This window comes from Oncorhynchus keta, chromosome 34, assembly GCF_023373465.1.
Source record: "Oncorhynchus keta strain PuntledgeMale-10-30-2019 chromosome 34, Oket_V2, whole genome shotgun sequence".
Taxonomy (NCBI): Eukaryota; Metazoa; Chordata; class Actinopteri; order Salmoniformes; family Salmonidae; genus Oncorhynchus; species Oncorhynchus keta.
This window is the reverse complement of record NC_068454.1, coordinates 65,959,190-65,964,990: the sequence shown is the minus strand read 5'-3', so window position 1 is coordinate 65,964,990 and position 5,801 is coordinate 65,959,190. Positions and strand designations below refer to the sequence as shown.

Below are 5,801 nucleotides of genomic sequence, written 5' to 3'. Positions count from 1 at the left end.
AAAAACAGCTTTCTGCTTTTGTCTCTCTGAGAAGACAGAAAGCCTGGAGTAGTTCTGTCTTTATAGATGTCCCTGGGTGACCTAGTAATCCCAAGGCTCTTTCTCAATTGTCCTGATTCCTCAGATCCTCTCTCTTTGCCTCCTCAAAATGTACAGAAGATCCGAGGTTCCTTTGTCTAATCTTCTTCTCCAATGCATGTCGAGGAGGCAAAGAGAGAGGACGTGAGGAATCAAGGAAAGACAATTGAAAAATAGCCCTTGTTTCAGGGAAGCTGAAAAGGTCTTTGAAATAGTAAAGACAATTCAGCATCTGGGCAATTCCACAGTAGAGCTCAGTAGAGTAGAGTACAGCACAGCAGAGAGCATTCGAGTACAGCAAAGTACAGTTCAGTACAGTAGTCAAGTAGAGTACCGTAAAGTACAGTACTATAGTGTACCTAACTCTAGTGTGCCCACTAGAGTATAGTTCAGTATTCTTTACTTTGTTGTAGCCAATTCAACTGCAGAAATTCCATTAGCGATTTTTTTTATATTTAATTTATCACAATAATTAATAAACCAAATTGATATCAGTAAAAAAAAAACACTGACTACTTAATAGATCTACCTTTATTTGTTACTTGTGAACTTCCATTATCCTCCCCTCCTAATGAGGGAGAGAAATTAGAAAATATCTTAAAGATTTGGGTTTTTTATAACAAATTTCAAGGCACAAGGCAATTTTTCTGAAACTTAAAGGCAGAAAAATGTATCCAAAACTAAATAAAAAAAGTGTTGATATTTGTTGGCATGGGGTTTCCTTCAATATGAGTGTTATATATATCGAATACCTTTAGACTATTTCTGGTAGAGGTTTTCCAAAAAAATACCCCTTTTCCATCTTTGATTACTCCTACATTTTAAGATGGAAAATTGTAAAAAAAAAAAAAAAAAAAAAAAGTATATATCCCTTAATTAATAAAAAAGGATTTGCCATACTCCTTTGAACTTCACATGGGTTCTTTTAGATGTAAAATGTATATGGTCATTTCCATAGTCACTAATCTCTTTTCTATACATGATCAAACCGCTGACATTTGTAGTGATGGGAGCAGGAGACAGTAGTGTTTCCAAACTGCTCCTATATGGGTTTGGTTACAAAAGGGTGAGCAGTAGCAGCAGTAACCAAGGAGAATGTTATTAAGCCTTGGCTGACAGGCCTTGCACAGCTCCCTAGTGTTTTGTATTGCCGTTTGCCTTGGAGATGATAAGCACCCTGATGATGGGGATGGGAGAAGCAGCAGCCTGGAGATTCTAATGCATTTTAATAAGGCTCCCGCTCCACGATAGGTAAACAGCGCTGTTAGTATCTTACTCTTGCATTTCTACCCACTGCCTGTCGCTGGCTTGTCCCTTCAGGATCACCTTGGAGATTCCCTCCCTGCTCTGCATCCTCATCCTTTTGAAGGACAACTTGCTCACCTCTCCGTTCTCACAAAGAACCACTTAATAGACCGCTCTTCTCAGCTAGTTTATTGCCTGTGTCCTCCAGGCCCTTTTGTCATTTTTATTCATGGCCCAATTGTGGCATGTCAGGTTGGATCAAGCCTCCTAGCGCTCATGTTAGCTAGAGCTACAGACCAACGCACAACATTAGCAGCTGTACCATACTCTCCCTCTCTTTCGCTCTGCTGGGGACACACTGTCAGCCTGCCACTGTCACAAAAACCCAGATGCAGTTAAAGCCACCGTAGCCTGTAAGGTTTCCGATCATTTAAAATGCCCCCCTTGAATTCTAAAAGAAAATCACATATAAACCCCTTAATAGCCTAGATTATTTTCCTTAAAGTTGACAGTACTTGGTTTGTTTCCAGTCATTGTTGCCCCAGGGGGGCCCATGAGAAATGCTGTCCGATGCATCCATTCTGCAGGTTCAGGAGAAATGTCAGACATACGCGAGGACAGAACATCCTCTGGAAACATTGCAGCATAGCACATTATAATTCAGCCACATGACAGACTCATAAAAGGCCAGAAAATGAAATGCAATACTATGACATAGAAAAATAGAATAGGTATCTCATATATAGGCCTAAAAGGAAGTGTGCATTACACAGATATCCTAAAAAGCAGAAACTGTGTATTGTCAATAATACACAAACGAATTAGGCTACATTCCTAATATTCAGATACACACTTCTCTCATCAACTCCCCCAGACTTCCACTTCATCTACCTCAACTACAGGCTGCCAGCTGAGCTCCCATTCACTATACATTACCTTTCTAACAGAAGTACCCAGGCAATGAAAATTAGGCATTCATATTTAGTACAGGTTGGCTGTTTTCATGATATGTAGGCTATAGCAGCACCCACTCACCTGAGACCAAGAGCAACAGGTGAGATAAGTCCATATTGCAGAAGAAGTCATGATAGCCTACTTTAAAAAATGAATCATTCATAGTGTTGGCTAGGCCTATTTGTGAAACTATTAACTTAATGTGTAATCAAACACGGGATCGAAGTAGGTCTGGACAGGGGTGATGTTTGTAGGATGTAGACGTTTGTATGTTCTGTATTGTTTATAAGACATCAAATAAAATCTTGAAATATGAAAACCTCAAGAATGCTGGTTTTCAACTTTAGTTGGTGGGATTTTCATAAACGTCATCCTCAGTCAACATGGATGTCTGTATGCGATTTAGGAAATTCTTGAAAATGTAAGGGATTAATTACTTGGGTTTGTGATTACCCTGGTGTAGCTAAATCTATTCCCGGATGAATCAATCCCAGACCAGAAAATACTACCTGACCAAACTCTGTTAACAGTTACCCTTTTATGTCATCCAGAATTGAGTTGAACACACAGAACCCTCATGCCAGGACAAACGTGTTTACTTCAGTCTTGTTAAGGCCTAGACAAAACTGTGTTAATGAAGAATCGCGATTGATAACAATGTCAGGGTTCAGATTACCATAGTAATGATTAAACACGTATAGCCTTTGTAGGACTAAGCTTGACTGATAATCATGAAGACTCCATAGGCTGCTTAGAAACAGGTCCTGTTCATATTTGAAGCCATAGCCTAATTTGTCCAAGCAAACCGCTAACGTTACATTCTTGCGTTAAAATAATGTGTCATGCCATGAGCAGAATACATTGATACAGTAGCGTCAAGACAATTTGCCAATGACCGCAGTGCTTTTGAATTCGAAACTTTGTCTTGAAACTAAGTTTTCAAACATCACATTGAAACCATGACATGCACCGATAATAAACATTTTTTATTATTCTTACCGGGGAGTTTCGATTAAACTGAAAAGGTATTTTCTTCACTGTAGCTGAAACGTTTCAGCTAAGGCAGCATTACAAGCTCCAGAGCATACTCTCCGCAGAAACGTTCCAGAGGATTGACGTGATAGAATGAACCTCCTTAACGATATGCCTCGATGTAGGTGCAACAGTACGAAATATCAACGCATTCATTCATCAAGTTTAAATTAAACAGTATTTTTTATGTTAGCTGTCAAAAAGGCGATTTCGATTCTACTTGCTATCCTGTCTCCACCCACTGCAAAGTCAAATCCCATATCCAAAACTCGCGAGATGTTATCGGCGCTTTCTGCACACTCCTTGATGTGACCATAATTACAATGCAAGAGGACATACAATGTTTAATATATATATAATTATTTATGGTTATATATATATATATAATTCCACATAATGCGAGGTTCAGGAATTTGCACAACAATTTGATTGTATATTTTATGGAGATCAAAGTATGTAAAATGTATAATTTTCTCTAGTATTATGTTTATTTTGCATAGACCACTAGTTACAATTCACTCATGTGCGAACTATTTTGTTTTGCAGGACAAGCTATCTACACATATCACAAATTGCATAGAGAATGTTTATATAAGAAAACATTTCAACATACTGCATTGCTCTGCTCTCCTCACAGCTCCATATTTCCTTTGGCATTTCATTAATCACAGTTTGCACCCTACTGACAGGGGGTGAGGGGACATTACATTTGCATTAATCATGCTCAATCTCTAAATAAAACAGAGTGGCTGCGTTTATACTGACACACACACCAAAAACATAAAATGCAACATGTAACAATTTCAAAAATGAGTTTTACAGTTCATATAAGGAAATCAATTGAAATAAATTAATTTGGACCTAATCTATGGATTTCACATGACTGGGAATAAAGATATGTATCTGTTGGTCACAGATACCAGCGTGCCAGTGGCCATCAAAGGTGAGCATTTGCCCACTGAAGTCAGTTACGACACCAAACTGCAGTCAGGTTAAGACCCTGGTGAGGATGATGAGCATGCAGATAAGCTTCCCTAAGACTGTTTCTGACAGTTTGTGTAGAAATTCTTTGGTTCTGCAAACCCACATTTTCATCAGCTGTCTGGGTGGCTGGTCTCAGACGATCCCACAGGTGAAGATGCCGGATGTGGAGGTCCTGGGCTGGCGTGGTTACACGTGGTCTGCGGTTGTGAGGTCGGTTGGACGTACTGACAAGGGGAGTGAAACAAATGCTCAAGTGGGACTGCTTTCCTACTGCCATATACATTGATCTCTGCCAGAAAAAGATAAATGAAAATAAAATGCAGAAACAAAACAAATCTGTAGTGGTGACATGATCAAATACAATGACATCCACAGATTTCACACATTCATCTCATATGTCAACATTGATTGCATTGGTCTCTCAAGCGAGGCCCTTCCCCCTGGGGATAAAGCTCCACACACGCCCCACCCCGGCTCCCAATCCAGGCATTGAAGATATTAATAAAATATATGTTTGTCATCTGCCCACAGGTGGAACAGTAGGCTACTCTGGCAAATTTCAATGATGTGCTGTCTGTCCATCAAATCTTGCGGCGTTGAATGATCATTGAGAAGCAAATAAACAGTTGTATGTTATTTATGGTTAATACGCACATTGTTTTGCTCCAATGCAATGTGTAGACAAGGCTGCATGTTAGGCAATGTAGTGCTGCCAGAGCGGTACAGTAAGTAAATAGTCCCTTCGAAGGCAGCAGGCAGGCGATACAGTAAGTAAATAGTCCCTTCGAAGGCAGCAGGCAGGCGATACAGTAAGTAAATAGTCCCTTCGAAGGCAGCAGGCAGGCGATACAGTAAGTAAATAGTCCCTTCGAAGGCAGCAGGCAGGCGATACAGTAAGTAAATAGTCCCTTCGAAGGCAGCAGGCAGGCGATACAGTAAGTAAATAGTCCCTTCGAAGGCAGCAGGCAGGCGGTACAGTAAGTAAATAGTCCCTTCGAAGGCAGCAGGCAGGCGGTACAGTAATTAAATATGCCGTGCGTTGAAAAACTGTTAAACCAGCCAGACTGGACAACACATTTCTAGCCTGAGGTTTCACCTGACTTCTCTCTATGCCTTTACAGTAAAAACAGCTTTCTGCTTTTGTCTCTCTGAGAAGACAAAAAGCACAAAGCCTGGAGTAGTTCTGTCTTTATAGATGTCCCTGGGTGACCTAGTAATCCCAAGGCTCTTTCTCAATTGTCCTGATTCCTCAGATCCTCTCTCTTTGCCTCCTCAAAATGTACAGAAGATCCGAGGCTCCTTTGTCTAATCTTCTTCTCCAATGCATGTCGAGGAGGCAAAGAGAGAGGACGTGAGGAATCAAGGAAAGACAATTGAAAAATAGCCCTTGTTTCAGGGAAGCTGAAAAGGTCTTTGAAATAGTAAAGACAATTCAGCATCTGGGCAATTCCACAGTAGAGCTCAGTAGAGTAGAGTACAGCACAGCAGAGAGCATTCGAGTACAGCAA

At 40.3% G+C, this 5,801-nt stretch overlaps 1 protein-coding gene across 1 annotated transcript in view; it reads right to left on the bottom strand.

Annotated features, from left to right (window-relative positions):
* Positions 1 to 3,612, bottom strand: part of LOC118367714 (protein O-linked-mannose beta-1,4-N-acetylglucosaminyltransferase 2) — a 19,468-nt gene extending 15,856 nt beyond the window's left edge. The window contains exon 1 of the mRNA XM_035751325.2: positions 3,277 to 3,612. The gene's annotated coding sequence lies outside the window, so the exon portion shown is untranslated. The remainder of the gene's footprint in view (positions 1 to 3,276) is intronic.
* Positions 3,613 to 5,801: the final 2,189 nt, after the last annotated feature.